Source organism: Balaenoptera borealis, assembly GCF_965194805.1.
Source record: "Balaenoptera borealis genome assembly, chromosome: 11".
NCBI classification, from domain to species: Eukaryota; Metazoa; Chordata; class Mammalia; order Artiodactyla; family Balaenopteridae; genus Balaenoptera; species Balaenoptera borealis.
In genome coordinates this window covers 34,584,178-34,607,402 of record NC_138868.1, presented here as the reverse complement: position 1 = coordinate 34,607,402, position 23,225 = coordinate 34,584,178, and the positions used below count along the sequence as shown (strand labels likewise).

General features: G+C 35.0%; 1 long non-coding RNA gene across 3 annotated transcripts in view; it reads left to right on the top strand.

Moving 5' to 3' along the window:
* The window catches only part of LOC309606023, a 335,857-nt gene that overhangs the window by 125,603 nt on the left and 187,029 nt on the right, over positions 1–23,225 (top strand). For 2 of the 3 annotated variants that reach the window (XR_014231608.1, XR_014231609.1), the window contains exon 1: positions 11,337–20,167. This is a non-coding gene — a long non-coding RNA (uncharacterized lncRNA). Of the gene's footprint in view, positions 1–11,336; positions 20,168–23,225 lie in introns of those variants that run through there. The other variant, XR_014231607.1, reaches the window with a different exon arrangement.

Genomic DNA, 23,225 nt, shown 5'->3' with positions numbered 1-23,225 from the left:
AAAAAAAAAAAAAAGTGGTTCTGAAGAACCTAGGAGCAGGACAGGAATACAGACGGAGACGTAAAAATGGACTTGAGGACATGGGAAGGGTAAGCTGGGATGAAGTGAGAGAGTGGCATGGACATATATACACTACCAAATGTGAAATAGATAGCTAATGGGAAGCAGCTGCATAGCGTAGGGAGATCAGCTCGGTGCTTTGTGACCACCTAGAGGGGTGGGATAGGGAGGGTGGGAGGGAGGGAGACTCAAGAGGGAAGAGATATGGGGATATATGTATATGTATAGCTGATTCACTTTGTTATAAAGCAGAAACTAACACACCATTGTAAAGCAATTATACTCCAATAATGATGTTAAAAAAAAAAATTCTTCCCGAGATATACATCTAACTATCTATGGGGACTGTTTTTCCAAAGCAGGGAGTGCCTCATCTTGTTTTTCATCCTGAATTCCCTCAGGGTGCTCTGTCAGTCTGCAACCCCAGTGGCTAAAGACTTAATCCTTGTAGAACTGAGTGGTGAGCAACGCTTTTTGTTTTTCTTTGTTTACTTAGACTTCTTGGCCAAATTCCCTATCTTTGCAATAAGGGTCTCCTTCTACCTCCAGATGTAGGGAGTACATCTTTCACACGAGAGGTTTATTTCCTGCTTTCAGGGAGACAGAAAGGAGGGTTAGAGGACCCCTCTCGCCTTGGCCATTTGTTAAGTATCAAAGAATTCAAAATAATCAATATATCATTGAGGCACGTTTTGGGGTGACCTACTCTGGGCCCCAACACTTGCAACTATTTTATTAGTTTACATCTTAGTTTGGGGATTAAGATATAGAGATCTGCTTATGCTGTGTGGGGAGCAAAATTTGCCCTCCCAAAATGAGTCTCTTTGCCATGCAGATTACTCTGAGCTGAAAACAATCAAGGCCTAAAAGATTCAGGAAGGATTTTTGACCTTCCCCCTTACTGCCTAATAGAATGTACATACAGGCCCTGTTCCTGGAATAGAGCTGTCACCAGAGATATCTGCAGAAAATCTGGGATAGGTGTGGTAGGGCAACCTCCTCAGGGCCTAGAGATCAGGGTCTACTCTGTGTCCCATCCTCTCTGCATGGCCTAGCAAACATTTGCTTACCAAACGTGCGCTTTTCCATCTCCATGTGAATTGCCTTCCTCCCCTTTGAAGTCCCAAACCACTAACCTCAACATCCTCTTTGTCTTTAGCTGAAGATGATATTTAAGGTAAGGGCTTCAGCCATTTTGGCAAGTTACTCAGTTTTCCTGGGTCTTTGCCTTGTATATATGTTATTAAACTTGTTTGATTTTCTGTTAATCTGTCTCATGTAGATTTTTTAAGTATTTGTTTGCTTATTTATTTATGGCTGTGTTGGGTCTTCGTTTCTGTGCGAGGGCTTTCTCTAGTTGCGGCAAGCGGGGGCCACTCTTCATCGCGGTGCGCGGGCCTCTCACTATCGCGGCCTCTCTTGTTGCGGAGCACAGGCTTCAGACGCGCAGGCTCAGTAATTGTGGCTCACGGACCCAGCTGCTCTGCGGCACGTGGGATCTTCCCAGACCAGGGCTCGAACCCATGTCCCCTGCATTGGCAGGCAGATTCTCAACCACTGCGCCACCAGGGAAGCCCTCTCATGTAGACTTAATTCTTAGACCAACCAGAAGAACCTAGAAGGGTAGGGGTAAATGTCTTCCTTCTCCACAATTGCTTCAAGCAAGGAGCAACTTGCTTCTGCAACAGTTGCACAGAGAGCTTTCATTCAGTAAAATGTGGTTCATTTTAAAATAAATACATCAAATGTGGTCTGTCATACAGAATTCAACTGGCAACTCACACCACATTTGATCCATACTCAGATTGATTCTACTTTGGTCACTGCTACCTGGCTCTTATGATGTTAGTAACTCTTGTATTAGATGTCCAAACATTGTCATTGAGTATTGCATAGGTGAGGATTTATTATAAGCCAGGACTATAATGAGAATGAGTCTCACATTCTGTAAAACAGAAATTAGGCTGCATGTCTGTTGAACTTATAGCTCTAGTGTGTAAATTGGCAATCAGAGTATGGGATTTGCTATTAGTTGCAAATGGTGAAGTACTACAAGAAAATGATGAACTCAGGAAAGGATTAACTTGCTACAAGCAGAAATAAAAGGAATAGAGAAATGCTAGGAATCTGTGGGCTTGCAATGTGGCAAAAGGCATTTACCTGGCGATTTTGCCCCTCAGGAGACTTTTGGCAATGTCTGAAGACATTTTTGGTAAGCAATGTGTTGGTGGGTGGAGAGTTGTTATTAACATGTAGTTGATAGAGGAGCATGGTGAAAACAAAAAAATGTTGCCCGCCATTCCAGTTCTACAAGGATCGAGTCATTAGCCACTGCGGTCACTGACCTACACTATGCCCTGAAAGGAATTCAGGGCAAAGAACAGGATAAGGCACTCTGCACTATGGGAAAACAAGCAAAACCAGCCCTTAGATAGTTGGATATGTTTCAGGAAAATTTTTAATGAATCCAGATTCTTACATCTTCCCATTGATAGAAAGGATTAAAATCATTAGCTGAGGTATCTGATCCTCATGACCAGCAGTAGCCTTTTACTGAGATGTATGCTTGAATGCACGGCTTCACTAGCCAAAACCATACATATACTGGCCTCCCCACCTACCTCTTTGGAGTAGTTCCTCAGAGCTATCTGAGAGGCTGTCTTCCAGGCTGTAGTCCTGAGTAAGACACTAAATAAAACTCAACCCACGACTCTCACACTGAGCATTTTTTTTTCTAGTTGACAATGGGGAGAATGTCTTAAGGTTACCAGCTGTTTCTACTGCCTTTACCATTCAGTTGTATTTTGGAATTCGACAGCATTAGGCTGACAGACTTTATCTTGATCTGCCACAAAAGGGCGTCCTTAAAATTTGAGAAATCTAACAAAATTAGCACATTGGGAGGTAATCCAAGGCTTTTCCTCTAGAGAGTTGTTTTCAAACTGAGGGTCATGACCTATCATGGATCATGAAATCAATTTATACGCATATAGGTAAAGGTTAATATTTATATAAAGATACACATACACATATACACGGACACATATATATGAAACTGGGTCATGATATAAAATTATATCTTACTGTGGGCCATGGTCACTGGGTCATTTGAAAGGTAATGTGAAGTCCACTCTAAAATAGAATGTAGCATTATCATGCCGTTGCCTGTTTTAAGAAGGAACCAGTGAACAGAAGGGGAGTGGGCTTCTTAGAAAAATAGAGTGTAGAGAAGAAATTTTGTCAATAAGTCTGTTTAGTACTGCAAAAGGGAGAATACACAGGGAAAAAAACAAGATAACAAAACAAAATCCAAATTCTCTAGAGTGTTGTTGTCTGTGAAAGTCTAGGAGGAGTTGGCCAGTGCTTTTTGAACTTAGGGAAATATTACCTATAATCCATTTCTGATTCTGGATTTACCAAGTGATCTTCTGAAGAAAATTCTGCTTATCTAGGTATTTTCCTTCTGGAAAGGGGTATCCTGGTTCAGGGACTAAGACATGCCCATTGTTAGAGAGGCATATTTCGCATTACAAGTATAAAACTGTGGAGTCCAGGTTTATCTGTTTCTCACTTCTGAGAGTTTGTGCAAGTCAGCTACTAGGAGATAGAAGATCTCTGGAGGAATAAGAACCTCCTAGCCTCTGGGCGGGAGAGACTCGGGTTTTATTTCACTGTGATCAGCAGATTCTGTGTTCAAGTCTGACGTTTCCTCTTCCTCAGCTGAGGTCAGGAACTGAATGCTGAGTTGTAAGGACCCAGAACAAAATGCTACAAGACAGGCTCCATAACACAAGTTTAGACCTGCTCCTTAGGAAGAAGATTATAGGATCAGGAAAAAAACTGCTTTCATACAGACATGTATTTCAGTACAAATCACCAGCTAACAAGTGATAGATACAGTAATAGCATGACAACTACCTCACAGCCCTCGGATATCTAGCAGCCTCCTGCCAGGCAGAAAAAAAAAAGTCACCTAATCCTGACAGATGCTCCTAGGTCTCTAAACTACAGATGGTGTTTAACGACAAAGTCCCTGGCTGCATACACTGCTTCGTATCTATATATACACTTCTCTGTGAGAAGTGTGTGACATCCATACAAAAATCATGCTGAGTAAAGGACCAGGATCCTGGCTCTAAATGGATGGTTTGGGGAAAGTATCACTTGACCCTCTAACCCTCAATTTCTGCATCTACAAAACACAAAGATGGGAGGAGGAGAGGAATAAAAATATTTTAAAAACTTACAGAATTGTAGGGATCCAATAAGATGATAGATACAGTGCACTTAGGACCATGCCTGACACATAATAAGTCTCAGTATGATTTCAGTCTATATTTAATTCAGTAAGAACTGAACCATGGCCATAAACTCATGACTCCTGAACTCATTCATTCATTTGTTTTATCGAACACTTCTCAGATGCCAGTCAGAGCCTTTCTACCTTCCAGAAGTTCACTTTCTATCAAGGGAGAAAGACATGCAAGTCAATAACTATAATCAGTATGATGGCACTCTTAATTGTCCTTGTATAAACTGCTATGGGAATACAGACAGAAGGCTTGGAGAAAAGCTCCAGAAAACGAGGTTTCATGGTCTACTTTCAGTAGCACTCTTGGTACAAGGTACTTATGTAAAGCCCTAGAAGAGCAGAAGAAAAGACACACAGTTCCATCTTTCTACTCTTTCTCATCTAGAGATTCCTCGTCCTTTGTGAACAGCTGCCTAGTATTTCTGGGAAAGGAAGGAGGGACATAAAGAAACTAATATCTGTTCAGCATCTTAGTATGCTAGTTGCCTTATATGTAATTTAATTTGTGGGGTATAGAATTATATGACTTCAAATTAAAAAAAAATTAACCGCATGGTAGCTATTGTGTTTACCTACTTGGCCAATTCCCTCTATTCACATCCTTCTGGAGATGGGTTCCCCCTCTCTGAAAGTAAAGGTATACCCTTTGGCTCACAGTAATTGATTGATTGGATAGAAAAGAATGGGATATTTGGAATCATTTCACTGGATATTTTTGTTGGAGAATAAGGAATGGCTCACATTTACCTTTTGGCCATGAATTCCAAGGCTCAGAGCCACTGGTTTCTCTGTCCATTCCATGTTGTGGGATGCGAGATAAAGAGAGGCAAGAGAATAAAAGATGGAGAGAAACGACCATTCCAATAGTATCAAATCCCCTATTTCAGTCCCTGAGATTCCTGAGTCAGACCTAATATCTTTGTCTCCTACTTTCTGTGAAGCATCAATATCTTTCCATTCAATTTTCTTTATTAAAAAGTTGATTTTCTAACAACTGCCACTGAAATAGTGCTGAATAATGCAGATTCTACAACTACTAAGAATGAAGCTCAAATTTGAACTCAGGCCTGCTTAACTGCACAGCCTGTGCTCATGTCCCTATACTGGAATATTCTACAGGTGTGTGACTCTTTGAATTTCTCACCATGGTTTGCCCCTTTAGGAGCAATTCGTTCAGTTCTTTTACTCACAGCCCGTATACTTGTCTAGATAGTACTGAAGTGAGTGATGGGAACGTTTATTCTCAACCCCAGGGAGAAATAGAAATATTTTGAATCAATTAAAGGAAGACAATATAGAGCATTGTCTATGTGAGCTCTGATCCTCATCTGCCTCAGTTCAAATTCTGGCTTATTAGCTATGTAGCCCGTCTCAAATTTTCCTCATCTATAAAATGGGGATAATAGAACCCCCCTCATATGATCGTTGTGAAGATGCAATTAATTAGTGCCTTTAAAACACTCCAATAATACCTTGTACATGAAAGTTGCTCAATAAACATCAGTTATTATTGTGATTACTGTCATCATATTATTATTGTGAACATAATATTTTGTTTCTCTGGGATGAATGCCCCATAATACAATTGTTGTAATATGGTAATTGTATGTTTCTTTTGTAATAAACTGCTATCCTGTTTTCCAGAGTAGTTGTTTGATTTCTAAATTCCCACAAGCAATGTAATGTATGATGATAGAGCTTCTCCACATCCTTGCCAATATTTGCCATCGTTTTTTACTTTCAGCCATTCTGGTCGGTGAATAACGATATCTCATCGTGCTTTTAATTTACATTTCCCCAACGGCAAATTATATGGACTATCTTTCATGTGCTTAATTTGCCATCTGTATGTCTTCTTTGATGAAATGCCTGTTCATGTTTTTTGTCCATTAATATTTCTTTTACTGTTGAATTTTAAGGGTTCTTTATATATTCTAGATATTACTCCAATTTGACCTCTTCTTTTCTAATTTGGATGGCTTTTATCTCTTTTTTCGCTTAATTGGTCTGGCTAGAATTCCCAGTACAATGTTGAATAAAAGTGATGAGAGTGGGCATCTTGTTTTGCTCCTAATCTTAGAAGAAAAACTTTCAGCTTTTCACTACTGAGTATGATGTTATCCGTGGCTGAGACAATTCTATATCTTACTTACAATTCTGTATGCCTTTTATATTTTTCTTCTGCCTTATTATAGTGGCTAGAGCTCCCAGTACTATGTTGAATAAGAGTAATGGAAATAGACACTCTTGTTTTATTCTAATTACTAGGCAAAGACCATTGAGTCTTTCACCATTTCACCCCTCTCTTTATAAGGACAATTGTTACATTAAGCTCTCATGGGTAATATGCAATAATATCTCTATGTCACATCTTAGACCTTTAATTTAATCACATCTGTAAACTCACTTTTACTATGTTAAGTGACATATTCACAGGTTCTGGGGTTGGGACATGGATATTTTGGGGAGCAGTTGTTCGAGTACCACAAGTTCTATCAGTTTTTGCCTTGTATATTTTGAGGCTCTGCTCTTTGGTGTGTATATATTTAGAACCATTATGTCTTTCTGATAGATTATTTTATCATTATTTAAACTCTCTCTTTATATCTAATAACTTTCTTTGCTCTGACATCCTCTTTATATCCTATTAATACAGCCAATTTTTAAAATTTTAATTTATCTTTGCATGGTCTTTTTCCATTCTTCTATTTCTTTTTGTTTGTTTGTTTTGTTTTGTTATTCTGTCCTTTTATTTCAACTTACCTGCGTTGTATTTCAAGTGAGTTTCTTGTGAGTAGCACGTAGTAGGGTTGTGTGTCTGTGTGTGTGTGTGTCTGTGTGTGATTTATCCACTCTGCAATTTTTGTCTTTTGATTGGTGTACTTAAATCATTTGCATTTAAGGTAGTTATTGATATACCATGATAGTTCTTAATTCTACCATTTAATTTTTTTTTTGTTTTTGTTTCTTCTAGCTCTTGTTACTGTTTCTTTTCTTGTATTTCTGCAGGTTACTTGAAAGTTTATTCAGATTCTATCTTTATTTAGTTATAATGTTTTTGAGTATATCTCTTTGTATACTTTTCACAGTGGTTGCTCTGGCTATTACAATATGTATTTGTGACTTATAACAGTGTACTGTTGCTAACATTTTATCACTTAAGTGAAATGTGAAAACTTCACTTTCATTTGGAGCTTTTTATCTTCCTCCACTTTTAAATGCCATTGTCTTGAGTATTAAATTTTGTTTCAACTATGAAATATGATTTATAAAACTCATAAAGGGAAAGCATAGTGTATTGCTTCTACTCTATGTTTGCTCTATTGTTTCTTCCTCTTTCCTGATGCTTCAGGATTCTTTTTTTAAATCATTTCTTTTCTACTTAAAATTCATTCTATCAATCCTTTAGAGTAGGTTTGTTAGTGAAAAATTCTTTAGTTTTTCTTTGCTTTGACCAATTCCCTCTGCTTGATTCTACCCTTCACTCTTGTAGCTCTTGGTGGGTGTGGGGATTCTCAGGCTCAGTACAGATGAACACTTGCCCTGGTTTCTTTTTATTGGTGATTTCCATTTTTTGTTTTGGGGGAGAAATGAGCGTACTTGAGTTTCCTTTTGCTGCTAGGTTGGGGATCAGGAAACACTGATGTGGGTCTTCTGTTGTATAGAGAGCTATAAGGTGCCCTGCCACTGAGTTGTTCAATCCTGGATTTTCATCCAGTTCAACTTCTCCTTATCCCTTTCAGATTTCTCCTTTGGTTCTCTCTTATTATTTGCATGTTTTATAGTTATAAAGAGGAAAAGCTGGGAGATATGGGTCTGCACCATCTTCAGAGGACCAGCAGTCATAAATTGAATTTTGACGCAAGGTCCTTACAAGTTTAGTGATGACCAATACTAAAAACAAACAAACATACAACTGGAAATGTCTTTTGGATTCAGACTCATGCAGAGTCCTTAAACTCCTGTGATTGATATACAAACTTAATGGAAAACAGGAGGGTTCTCAAGAGTCTAAAATACACTGACAGTAGGGAAATGCTGTCTTTACCAAAATTTTTCATATAAGTTTAAAGGTGCCTTAACCTTATTCCTACATAAAAATAGCAAAGTTTATCTTCATTGACCATTCTGATCTTTACTTTTCCTTCTGGGTGATGTTCTTTTCTTTGTGCATGGAGTCTTTCTGCTATAGCAAGCAACATACATTAGTATAAGCTTCTTAGGCAAATCCTCTTGTCAGTGATGTATATTTCGGATAGTGATGTTCCCTTTGCTTTTCTCCTTAGAATGCTTGTATTCCATATTGTCTCCATTAATTGTCTGGTTGACTGTAACTCATTTGATTAATTTAAGCAAAGATATTAGCTTAAATTATGCTTACCTTTAAGCTAAGGTATTAGCTCAAATTAGCTTTCATTATGCACACATTATGCTTCCTAGAAAATATTTGCATATAACAACCCTTTTTAGTGTCTCAACCACAAAGATAGTTAATGTAGATATTTAATACTTTGTGACTGGATGGTGGGCAAAATGTCTTGGGCTTCTGTTTTCTTGTTTATAGAGAAAAGAGTTGAACTAATTGACATATAGAGTTATTCCAGCATTATGATTCTAATGGAATAGATGTGAATGTACATAATTAATCATGTCATTCTCCCCATTTCTACAATGAAAGAAAAACCCATTATCTCTTCCAGATTAAATTATTAATGATTAAGGAAATGTATAACCATGTTGCATCTGCCAAGGATTTATCAAATATATGCATCTGAGATATATTGTGGACTCAGCTGCTATATTCATCTGCTTGGAACAAATAGATATATGGAGAGACAAATGATCCTCTGTGATTTAAGAATATTTTATGTCTTTTATTTTGCTTCCTATCTGCGTACATAACTACATTACACAGTTAGAATATGCTTTGCCACAGAAAGAACATGTTACAACATATATCCTATGTCTCATGCCATTGGTACCTATTGTTTGCTAATAAAATATTAAGGAGATGCTAACTTTTTGGCTTTGTCCACTAAATCTCAGGGATGCAGGAGATTTATTTATTAGTATTGGGTCTCATAGTAATTAAAGATTAATCAGTAGTCTTATTCTATTAATTTAATTGATTTTATATACTCTTATCCTTGCATTTTTTAGTTAAAGGTGATAAAAAAGAAGGAAGAGGAAGCAAGAGGGAGAGAAACATAATTAGGAAAGAGATAGACAATTCTGTCTACTCAAAGCAAAACCAACCTTGACAAGTTAAACAACTGAGCTCAGTTTTCTGCCTATGAAATGCAAGAAAAATGAGGTAGAAATTCAAGACTCCAGTGAATGCTCCATAATTATTTCCGTTCTCTTTTGCGATGGGGTTAAATTTGACATAAATGGAAAATAGAGAGAACAATATTTATCTTCCTTTGTATTCCTCATCTAATTTGGGGCTTTAGGCTATGTGATCTAGACTATAGATCTGCCTCTATCTGTGACCTACTTTCTTTCAGCAATCCAGAATTTCTCAGTTTATATGACTCCATTTTGTGCAACCACAGGGATTACAGATGATTAAGACATAGTCACTGGCACCATGATGATAAGCTGTTTCTTCAGCAACTGCAGAAACAGCAAGGGGGAGAAAAATGATTGAGTATAACTAGATATTTAGAGAGGATTTTGAGCTTTTATTGAGTTCTCAGATTCTCTCTTCATGCGGTTGTACAGATATTTAATTGCATTTTCCCCTTCCCTGAATTTTAATATTTTTATTTCACAGAGCTAGAGTGATTTCTGAACATCACATTCCTCTTTTGCACAGATAAAAGCTGTTTCACAAAGTTCTGTGGAAAGATTATTGCTTAATATTCTCTCAGTTTATAGAATGCTGGGACAGAGTGGATAAAGTAGCTAAGATTGTTTTTCATATCTTTAGCTAATATTTTATGGTGTACTTTGTTTTGCTGTCATACTATTGGCTGCATGACATTATAAGCAAATCCTTTTTTTTTAAGTCAAATTTTTGTAAATCTTATCGTTCCAATATATTTATTTTATTAACAAGACTATGTTTTGCATACTGGTCTCCAATTAGGGCACTCTGAATATTTATTTAATTGTAAACTGTTACCAAGAAGATAATGACACCAACATAGAAATAACATCAAGTGTGCCACTTTGACAGTAGTGTATAGTCTTTCTTTCCCTCTTTATACATGCTTTTCATTGACATACTAGTTTTTAAGATTTGTACAATGGAGTAGTTTAATTTATTATTAAGAAAACATATAATGAATTATAGATATATAGAGACAAGAAGCAGATTACATTTTCCATCCAAATAAAATTATTTTTATTGTCACATAGGAACTTCTGTTTGCTGTCCACATGCATACACATTTTATAGAATTGTAGTCACTGTGCACAAGGCTTTTCTGCTTTTGAAATAATATAATAAACATTTCTCCTCTTGAGAGAGTCTATAATCATGAATTCCAACCTTATTCTCTGCTGCTATTCCATAATTTATTAAGCCATCCCCTCTTTTAAAAATTTGTGTTGTTTTCTATCCATCTGCTATCTATGATCTTTATATTTTTGTAGTAAAGAATATGTTATTATATGATCTTGCACATGTATTTATGTGTGTGTGTGTGTGTGTGCACTTGAGTGTGTGTAGTTTCTGTTCAATTATTTCTCTATGATGAATTTGTCATAGAGTTACAGGACCAACAACTATAAATTCGTATGTCACTATTGCTGTGCTATTTTCGCAATTTTTCCTTAAAATATGTATACATATTTTAAAATGTTTGTTAAAATTGTATGATTTTGGATGTGTCTACAGTATATAAAAAATATTATTGTTTGCAGATGTAATGTGAGAGTCTGGCTCAATGTCAGTATATGTGAAAGTCCCTAAATTTTTTTTTTTGACTTAGAATATCCATCTCCCAATTTTCATTTTCTTTATTAAATATGTACTTCATCATTAAATAAAGAATCAAAAAAATCAAGTTTTAGAGGTTTTTGAAGAAGTTTTTCAAATTCTTATTTCTACTTGCTTTATATGTGAAGAGATTCACAAGCTTAGGAAGAAAAAAAATATGCTTTTAGCAAAGTGTGCTTCTAACCCTTTATCCTATTCTGAATATTCTTTATCCTATCAACAATTTTGCTATAAATAATCTTTCAGAAAGGCATTTTTATAGAAGGCTGACTAACTAAATGTATACCTGTGAGATCAATCGAGGCATTTTTATTGCTAGGCAGTAAAGGTTTTGTTGTTGCTGTTCTTTATCCACATTGTAGTGATTCAAGAGTGTCTAGAATTATATTTTACCATTTGTGGAAATTTTGAAGATTATAAAAATGAGCCTATCCACAACATGTAATTAACTTTTGGCCTCATTAATAGTTTACTAGACTTTATATGCACTGAGGAAGGCAAATAGATTTTATCTTATGAACCAAGTCAACTCAACTAGTTGTGTGGTTGAGAAGGACAGAGAAGACCCATCTTGTTCAGCAGGAAAAAAATGCTAAAATGCTGAGATTGAATGATTTGTTTCATATGTCACTGGAATGCGGTGGGTGTATACTTGCCACATTCCAGGACTTGGATGTTTTTATACTAATCCTTCCTATTGGTCAATGTAGATCAGCTGGTGCAGAAATATGAAGAAAGGTGAATGAGCTACTTATAGTTTGTAATTCTCTGAATAAATTATTACTTAGTAAAAAAAAAAAAAAAATCAAGCCTACCGGGCTATGCAGCAGAACTTTGCTGTCCAAATATTCTCATTTATAGGGCTATGAACCAAATGCTGCTAGATCTAGATCTCACAAGCCTATATAGGTCCAAGTGAAGTCAGACCTACCTCCATTTAAATTGTGCCAGTTCTCACCACTCACTTGTCTGACTATGGGGCAGTGTAGAACAATGGAAGAAATATCATCCCCTAGGAGACATTTAGGAAATGTGTAAAAGGCTATCTGGTTCACACAAGGATTGGTAGGTGTCACCCAATTAGGTAGGTAGGGATTAGAAATTCTAGAAGGCTGAAATGCAAAGGGTAGTTCTGTGTAACAAAGAAATCTCCCGTGTCTACAGAAATCTCCAGTGCCCACAATGAAAACATCCTAAGAACTGGACAGGAGGAGTCCTGCTCATATATCACAAGCACAAAAAACAAATTTAAGAATTTAAGGGTGCCTCTTTCACTTTGTATCCACACAGCTTTTATAACCCTAAACGTCTCCTTTGATCAGGCCCCAGGAAAACACCAGTCTAATGTCTTCAAAACAAAGGATGATTATATGTGAATGTTGTGAAGATTTCTGGGAAGTGTCACTGCTAGAAGGAGTGCAGGGAGTATTTGAGAGACATTAATGCTTACACAGCGAAAAAAAAAATTAGCTTGTCAAATATGCTCTTTCCGGTGGCATGAATGCAATCAATTCCTGCATAATTAAAAACTATTTGCAAGAAGTGCTGAGCACTTCTTGTTTCTCTCCATCGTCCAGTCTGTGTTTCCAGAGTTATTCACAAATTTATGTTATGTTCTGAACACTTGCACTTGACTATATAGGGAACATTTTGCAATGTTAATTAATTCATCTTACTCTTAAATCTGTATATTTGCAGGGTTAGATGTAATATACAAGAAACAAGATATAAGTTTTTTACATTGGCCACAAAATAAATATTGAATGCTAAACGTTGAGAGCAGTTTTATAAACTTAATGACAGTTAATTAAGCTAATTAAGTAAATTTTCTACTTTATTTAAATATATGTGATTTGAAGTTAAATATTAATTATATAAATATGTAGTTTGCCTTTTAATTTAATAATGCATTACATAAAACTTCTTTGGAAAACATACATTTTAAAAATTCCAGTAACTTAAAAGGAGGTCATTGTTGAGAAGGGGACTTAAATATTAATAAAGGCTTTGTCCTGAAATCTTTGAATAATGAATGTATCACTCACCCATATTTAGTTGTAATTGTGTAGCTTAGTGGTGCAAATACTAGAAAAGCAATGAAATTTGATTGTAAGTAAGAGAGATATGAGACAACTTTTAACAGGTTTTGAATCAAATAATACTAAATTGTCTGAGATACATGAAACACCAACTTTCATTAGTAAATATTATTTTAATATTTAATATTTTCATGATATATTTTCATATTATTTGCAGGAAATGATGAAAAATCTATGCTGTGAAAATTATATCAAGTTTATATATTTGTTTGTAAGTTACTTGTTATTCTCATTCTTACTTTGACACTATCTCTAGAGGTCTACCACACAGAATTTCTATGAGTCTTTAATTACTATTTATTTTTCTAATTCATTCTCCAACTCCAGTAATGTCCTGAAAGAGATAGTCTCCAATGATGTCTAAATACTAAAGAGTGAATGTACACCTCAGCATATGGAGGGATAGAAAGTAATTATGTTTTTTGTCATAGTTTCTCAGAGGGAATTATTTTGACACAGATATAAATATGACCTGGTTTATATGCAGTGATATCACATTTCCTCAGTTTTTTCTACTTCAACAGCCTGGCTCACATACATGCCTACTTTAATTAAAGTTATTGCCATTTTATCTTGAGCAAATGTTAGGATGGAGTTGCTGTTTATGAAGATAGAGAGAACTGTAGGAAGAATTTGTATTGATGTGGAGAAAAGTAATAGTACAGATTTTAGACATGTTAAGATTGAGATGTCTATTAGGCATTTGATTTGCACAGATCTAGAGCCCCATCTCATATCCTCTTGGCCTTTCTCTAACTTCAAGCATTGATATGACAACCAGCTTCATGTAGGGATTACCTGGTAGGCTCTCGCCTCAGATATACCATGAATTCTTACTTCCGGGGTTCTCTGATGCTGGATATGGGACATCTGACTCCTGCCCAATTGTGAGGAACCTGAAATTGTGAGGAACCTCATGCTGCAACAATTGACCAATTAAAGATAGGAATCAGTGGATATATGGACTCCTCATATTCAGATGGATAATTTTGAGGCATGATCTTAATTGCATAATTTTAAGACCCATAGAAATTCTTGGCAGAATTAAAGGCTAGTTGACTTTAAACCTTTTTGGAGGCAGAAACAAACCTTAAATGGCATATAGCTACTTATAATCCTTATTTGTCCACTTAGTATTCTTTTTAATACTCTTAAATTATATTTTTTTAAGGTTATATTTAAGTTAAAAAGAGTTTTCACCAGTGGAAAGAAACATTGCTAACATTGTTCTTCACATTAAACTATCAAATATCCTATGGTTATATAATAATAATTTTTTACCCACTGTTATGTGAATTATAATTACATTGTGTACCTTTTCCCATCCTTTTTCATTAGCCTATATGAATCTTTGTATTTAACCAGGTTTTAAATGTGTCTTGTGTGTAACTGGATTCATTGCATGGATCTTGTATATACTTTTATTTGCTGGACTTTTGTGATAAAATAAATGTTGAATCTTTAATATAAAAAAAAGGAGGGTTCCTATAGACATCATCGAGTTGAGCCTTGATTTTTTTCTATCCAGTTTGTCAATCTCTGACTTAGCTGGGCTGGGCAGGCCACTTATGTTTAATGTGATTATTGATAAGTTTGGGTTGAAACACAATGTTTCTCAAATAAACCTTTGATTACAACATCTACCAATAGTTTGAATTGTTGTTAATACTAAACAGTTATGAAATCTGTTGATTCAATTGGAAAAAATGTTAGCTAAAATATTTTAGAGTTATAGCAAAAAAATTATTTTCTTCACATTTCAGCCAATTCTAACATTTTATAATCAGAGATTACAACATACTACAGTAAGAAAATAGTTCTTTTAGAGACCTATGTTGCAATTCTACCACCATCTGTTTTCCTAAATGTTTGAGAAGCAGAGTGCTGTTTTCTTATCGCATACACCTGTGGTTTTCTTCTGGCGTTGGTCTGTATTTACATAATATCCACCTGAAAATGCAGGCTATGTAATATCTATCTAAACTTCAGCATTATGGGGATAGTATAGAAAACCATTCAACTACTAGATTGCATTTCCTCCTTTCCCAAGAAGATGGGTTTTGTTGTTGTTGTGTGGGCAGCTTTGTTGATTATCTTCTCCCCTTGGGTTTCTGTGCCACAGTTATTCTTAAAAAAATACCTCTGACTTAGAACTATGAATTGCAAAAGACTGAAACTTAAGATATTCATCCTTCCTATCCATAAAAAGTTCTCTAACTAGATAGCTGAACATTGCATGTAATATTGGCATGCTAATAAAATAGACATTAAAGACAGAAAAAGCTGAAATCTGATTACGCATTCCAGTTGGCTTCTCCCTATGTAAAACTGAGAAAGTTTTAAGAGAGCAAGATATGTTCAGTATTTCCATTTCACCTTCATAAAATAATGTTCTTCTATTAGAAAAGCTATTAAAAATGACCAAATAGAAAACTTTCAATGGGATATTAAAAGTTTGACTTTTTATGTATTAGCTTTTCCTGTCCCAAAGATTAGTGCTTTCATCTACTAGTTTGGCTATGTACAGTAGTTCATCATTTTTAGTCATGTGTGACTAGGCCTTTCAAAGCTCATTTTTCCAAACAGAGATGTATTAACATTTAATAAAAAAGATTAATTCTTTCTGGTTTGGGAGTTCTATTTTGGCAAGAAATTTTGCCCTTGTAAGATTGTTTTCTTCCTCATTTTTTCTGGCTATTCTTGCTATGTTTGTCTTCTATTCTTTATATGTTGCTATTAACCTCAAAGCTAATGTAATATTGATTTTCTCCTGAAGTTATGTTTTGTTAGAAATTAGAAGCATTTTTCGGATCAAATGATGTACTCATTTTTACCTGTGAGACATGGAATGAGATGAATGGTTAACATGATGGAATATCTAGGAAAACTTATGTTCCCTGCCATTACACTGCAGTAACAGAAAAATGGGTAGGAAGGGCAATTCAGCCGTCAAAATTTTACATCAACACTTGAAATCAGTCAGGTAACTTGAAATTCAGTGCCAATTGTGTTTTATGCAGTTTCTTTACCCTTAATCATAAATGGTTAAAAAAGTGATGGAAGCAGAAGAGAGACTGTACAGGCTGAAGTGAATTCCTAGGTTACCACTTTTAGGTGCACTGCCAGGTATTGGTATCATAATTGCTAATGTTTCTTTGTATATAATTCTTGGATCCCATTCTGAATCTTAAGGATTCCTCTGCATTTTATCAATTCTATAAACATCTATTTTGCAGCTACAATTCATAAAGACCTGCAAAATAAAAAAACAAGTAAAATGCAGTTGAGGGGAAATACTTCTCCCTTTTACCTCATGAACACTACAATCATATGCTCTGCCATTTTGGGCCACACATTTTTCATCCCTTCAAAAAAAATAGTAGAGGATACGGCGTAGGAATGTGCATTTTTTGGAATTAGATAGACAGTTCTACTCCTTATATTTATAGGGTTCTAGATAAGTAGTACCAACGGCGGTACTAATAAGCTATGGTTAGATGTTTAAAAGTTATAAAATTTAAAACCGTAATGAGTTATAAATTATTAAATACAATATTTCTTTTGCTTCTATTTTGAAAAATGTGCCTTCTTGATTACCTGGAAGCTCAGGTTTTTATTTTAAATATTCAATCAGTGTAGAGTTCTGAATAAAAATAGGACATCACAGAGTCTAGGCCACTGCCCTCTAGACCTTGGCCCCCAGGCTGCAGTCCGCTTACCTTTGCTGTCTCTTCTCCATCCTGTAACAAGGGCGTCTGAGTGACTATCTCAGCCTGTGCATCCCTGCACAGCTGCTCTTGATCACTCTTCAGGTTTAGGGCTGCCCACATTGGGAGTGTGTACATGGTTGAGGGGAGCTGAATTTCTGGGAGTGTTCATCTCTCGGCCTCATGACCTTGTTGCCCATGGAGCAGTGCATGTCAGGAGAAGGCAGAGTTCCTCCGACACGCAAGCTCCAGATCAGGAGCCACACTGGCCTGGTTCCCAGCTTGGTATTGTAGGTAGACTTAACCTTCAAATCTTTCTTCTTCTCAGTTATCATTTGTGTGTTCTTTAGTTTAGAGCCAGAGTGTCTGCACTTGAGTATCTGCTTCATGGCTTAACAATTGTGAAATTGGGAATATTATATAATCTCTCTTTCTCTCAGTTTCCTCATCTGCAAGTGTGGGTAATAACGATCTCTAACTAAAAGGATTGCTTTGAGAATTGAGTTGATATTTATGAAGTGCTTAAAAGAGCTCCTGGCACACAGAAAATACTTGATAGCTAATTGTTAAAGAACTAAAATAGTTTTCTTAGTTGTAAAATGGGAATTTTAATAATGTCTTTATCATAAGGAGTTGAAAAATCAGTAAGATAATGTGCAAAAGTGTTATTCCAATGCTTGGCACAAAATAAGGGTAGCAGATTGTTAAATAATAGAGTATAAAGAAGTAAAAAATATATAGCTCTAGAAATATACATCATAAGATTAAAAATTAGAGCCTTTTTGCATTTTTATTGTTCTTTAGGACATTTTGTTTTTCTCTTTGACAGTCAGTGATGCTGTAAGTGTTTGTCTTGGCTTTGTAAGTTTGAAGGCATAAATATTCCAATTTAATAAATTTACATTGTTTTTCATAACCATTAATCCAAGAAACTGGGAAGTATCACTTCATATTTGCCGTTGTAAATTAATCCATTCTTGTAGTTGATAAATGTTTGTTATATGCCCTAATTGTACAAAAGTACTGAGCACTTAACTTCATAGTTAACACTGGGACTAGTAAGATATCATCAGTCAAAAGCATGCATTCACTTTGTTTTTCTCTAAAACAATCTTCTACCCAGAATGACCAATACATGATGAATTAATTTTATCTTCACAATAAAATGTGTACAGAGGTTAAAATGGTAAATTAACATACACATCCACTGTATTCTTTTTGGAAATTGCTTTGGGTGTGAAAATAAGAGATGACAATTTTCTTTTCTCCAATATTTCTTTATTTCTTTAAAAAAAATAAAGAAAGTTTTTAACACTACTCAAAGCCAAGAAACAGTAGATGTGATCCTTGAATTTAGATAATGGAAGATGGCAGTGTCTCCTTAAAGTTTCTATAATTGTTCATTTACACTAAAATGAATGGGAACATTCACAAAATGGTCTCTAAAGCTGTACATAGTCTTCAAAATACGGTATTCAGATTACTGACACTCTAAGATTAAAATTTATTCATAATTCACTAGAGATGAAATGTTATACAGTCATTTATGGCTATTTTGGGGGGAAAAGCCTAATTTTGAAACAGAATTTACCCTGGATGATGGTTGCTGAATGTTTAAATGATTCAACAGTGTAAATTATTAATAAGGTTGTTTTAACATATTAATTTTACATATATATAAAGATGCACTTGCCTTTAAACATTAAGTGGTTTTAGTTATTCATAGTTTAATGGTCTTCATGCCGACTGTTGTGCCCAAACTAGAAAACATATATAGATTTGCTTTGAATCTCCAACTTCTTTTGAGAGTCATCAATCAAAAGGTGAACATATAGCATTTAAAGATATGAAGTATTCTAATTGTGGTAAAGATAAATTTGAGACAGAGAGTTTGTTTCTAGTTTCTATTGACTTGACTCTTAATCTGATAATTTATGAAAAGGCTAACCTTTCAGTTAAATTTATTAAAAGCATGAATGTGTACTTTTAAGTTTAAACATTTTAGCCATCTTGGAATTTTGAAATAACTCAAATTTTAGACATGTTCAGAAATACTATGAATAGAATAGAATTTAGAAAAAATGTGGCATCACATTTTTATCAAGCATAGACAATATGCTAAGTATCACTGTTTTCATTTACACATTTGGAGTAAAAATATTATCACAAAGTATATTTTAAGAATTAAATATAATAGTTTCAAGCACTTAAACCTACTATAGTGCTCAGTAAAATGTTAATACCAAGTCCACTCACCATGTAACAGCCTCTTGTTTCCAATAAATCTACTTCTTTTTGGTGTTTTAGGGTTTGTCTGTGTGTCTGTCTCATCTCTCTTTCTCAAAATATTTTGGTTAATTATAGGATTATAATATTTATAACACATGTACTATATTACAATATATTATAATTGTAAAATCACAGCCTTTTGTTATAACCACTGTATCTTCATGTTTTTAATTATTTAAATCTAAACTATAGTACATTCATTAAAAAAATTATGGGTCTATAGATTGCTTGGAGATGGTTGTCTTCTTCCAATAAAGAGATTCTCATTTTGCTCACAGGAATTTTATTTCCATATTTAAATTTAATATTTTATGTCAACTATTTAATTCACTGAACAGTAAATTGAATACCTATTAACTGAGAAGGCAGCACACCTCTTTTTGAAGTCACATTGCCTGAGTTCAAATACCTGTTCTACAGTTTAAGGAGCAATATAACCATGGGCAAATGGATTTTCCCTTTTAAGTCTCAATTTATTCGTCTGTAAACTAGAGATAACATAATACATACTTATCAGGGATTTAAGGACTAAATTATATTGTCTTCCAGCATTTAGCCCAATGGTTGGTGTCTTAGTTTGGGCTGGTGTAACAAATATAAGTTAGACTGAGTGATTAAACAGCAAACATTTATTTCTTACAGTTCTAGAGGCTGGGAAGTTCAAGATCAAGGTGTTGACAGAATCCACTGCCTGGTGTGCAGATGCCTAATTTCTTGCTGTGTCCTCAGATGGCTGAAAGGAGAGAGAGAGAAAGTAAGCTCTATTTTATCTCTTCTTATAAAGACACTAATCCCATTTATGAGGGCTCCACCCTTGTGACCTAATTACTTCCCAAAGACCTCATCTTTTAATACCATCTCACTGAGGGTTAAGAATTCAACATACAAATTTGGGGAAACACAAACATTCATTCCATAGCAGTGGACAAATAGTAAGTGTTCTATTAATATAAATCTTATTCTCATTCTAGCTTCTTATCATATGTCAGGCATTTTTCTGTATTGAAGATAGATGAGCATAAAGCAGAGTTCATAGCCTCAAGGATTCATCCATCTAGTGGATAAATCAATTTTATTTTATAAAAATAAACCAACAATAACAGTATGATGTGATGAGTGATGGCGTGGAGTGATGCAAGTCTGCACCTGTGTCATAGGAATGCAGTGGGAATAATCTGAAAGACACTTGAGCTAGTGGTGGTATAAGAATTGCATCATAGATTCCCCCTAGCATACCCACTTCTCTGAGGCTTTAATCCCTTCTTCTGTTGATACCATCTGTCATCACAATTCCAGCATTTCTATCTCACATAGTATGGACCATCAGAGTCTCCTTCCTTTTAGGCACCATCCTACTAGCCTGCTTGCAACCCCTCCGTTGTCTTGCCAGGATGGTAAATGGGAGAGTGCTCTCCAAATAGATAGACTTCCCATAGTCAATTTAATATTTCACTCCCCTTGATCTCACACCCTCAGAAGCAAGTCCAATACCTGTATGCTCTCCCTGCTAAGTCATACGACTCGGGTAAGAGTATAGTCCCTTTTTTTTCCCTGTCAGACCCAGTATGTCCCTGGCTGGGTTATGTTCTGATTTAAGTTTTTGTCCTAATGGGTCAGTAGCAGAGTTGGGATTTAAGCTTTCATGAGGAGGAGTAACCTCCACATCATTTTCAAGCAAAAGGGGAGAACAAGTCATTTAAGCAGTAGGCCATTGCTGCTAGCTCAGAGCTGAAGAAGAAATGAGAATAAACTCTCCTAGATAATATTTTCCATAGAAATACTGCTTTGCTGTAGGTTTTCCACAACACTTTCATTCTTTTATATTTTTACATGAGTATAAACATCAGGGAGGACTTTGAATGGTAAACATTTGATATTGATTTGTCCTTTATCATATAAGATTTACATTTAAACTTTTAGAAAAAGATCTGAGTATGTCAGGAAGCTGATAATTTGTATTTACCATGATTTGACTTTAAAAAAAGGAACTGATAATTAGAAAGGAGATGAATAACATTTGATTTTGATAAAGAAAAATTCTTTTATGGAGGTTAAAAGAAAATCAACAATTTAAAATGATTTTGCAGCATAAAAATAACTATCATCTCCACTTTTAAATGAAAGATGAAAATGTGTGATGAACCCTTGAGAGCCTTTCTTGTATGTAGAGGTTAACATAAGCTCCTGTCTTTTCAGATAGATGTGTTTTTGGCAGCCAAACCTTGGTTTTTCAGACTCCAAGTAACAGCAGAAAAGCCACTATAGTAAAAACAAAACATACCTACTACAGATTACTGTTATAGCTTTTCATTTTTCCTTTTTTTTTCTTTAGTTTTGGAGTTATAATAGGTATTTTAAGATTTACTGTAACTCAATTTAACAAATGAAAAGAATCAGAGTTGTGAATGTAGCACACAGAGCTAAAGTACACTTCCTGGTGATTGTTGGTTGTGGAGTAGGGAAATGATTTAAAATAATTCTGGGGTCATGCACAGCTCACTCTTATGAACTGGTGGGCAAACCAGCCAAGCTTAATGGTCTGAGAGGAGAAAGGATGCCTAATGGATTTTTAAAAATTGTTGCTAGCTTCTGAAGTAATACACAGTGTTCTCAGATGCAGTGACTTTTTGAAGTAGATGTTCCATAACTACTTCAAACAACAAAAACAAAACAGATATAGAAGCAAAATAAATTAAATCCATTTTAGGGTGTCAGAAAAGTACAAGCAGATGAAACCTGATTATAAAAATTTGACATGACATTTAGAGAAATACTCCTCATTAGATTTAAATTGACACAATATCTTCGTTCATATGTCCCCTTTCAAAATTCTATTGGCATCTGAAGAATATAGTGACCAATATTAATAAGTTGACACATGCATACATTCTTTTGTATTGTTGTAATATTTTCCCTGCAGACTTTCACTTGTATGGGTACTGTTATTTGTATTTTTCATTTGTAACCAACACATCCATTTTGAAAATGTCTGTTGAGCAACCACTATGTAAAATAACACTATCAAAGACATTGGGTTGAATACCATATGAAATGGACACAGATTTTGGTCTTAGGGATTTTACAATGTTTTAGAGTACATAAGTGAATAACTAATATGTAGAATAGGTTAGGTCAGGCTGAGAGCATTTCTTTATTTCATTTTTATAAATATCTTGCTTCATTTACAAAATTATTTGAAATGGTTTATGGAGATATATATTCTCTAACATAACCAGAGTAAAACAATGAGACATTTTATGTAAAAAAAAAAAAAACTTGACATCCATGTAAGGCCTACATATCACACACATGCCAGAAGGTGTGCTGCTTTTTACTTATGACTTTAGTATAAGATTAGATTAGAAATTTTCCTGGTGTTAAGGTCTAAAGAAAATTTTTCTTAGGATGTCTTGTAAAGGGGCATCATCTGCTGTAGTGGAATATATCCTCAATAAATGCAATAAATATTTCAGTGAATGTTCTACAGTACTTTCTTTTGAGGGGATAGTTCAGCTAGTTCAGTTAAAGCAATTTTATTAAAATCTGAAGCAACACATTTGTACTGTAACTTTCTGAGGGTCAGACTGTTCCACAGATAAACTTCAGACTATCTAAATGCTGTGCTTTTCAACCTGTGTTCAAAACATACTCAAAGATGCATGGCAGTGTGAAGGGGTATTCAAAGCCACAGGACAGCATTTGCACCATAGTGCAAATTTCAATCAGTGCTATGTTATATAAAATGTTATTTTTTATAAGAAGTAAATATTGTGAAGTAGTTTTAAAAAATTTGTATGAGAGGGAGACAGGTG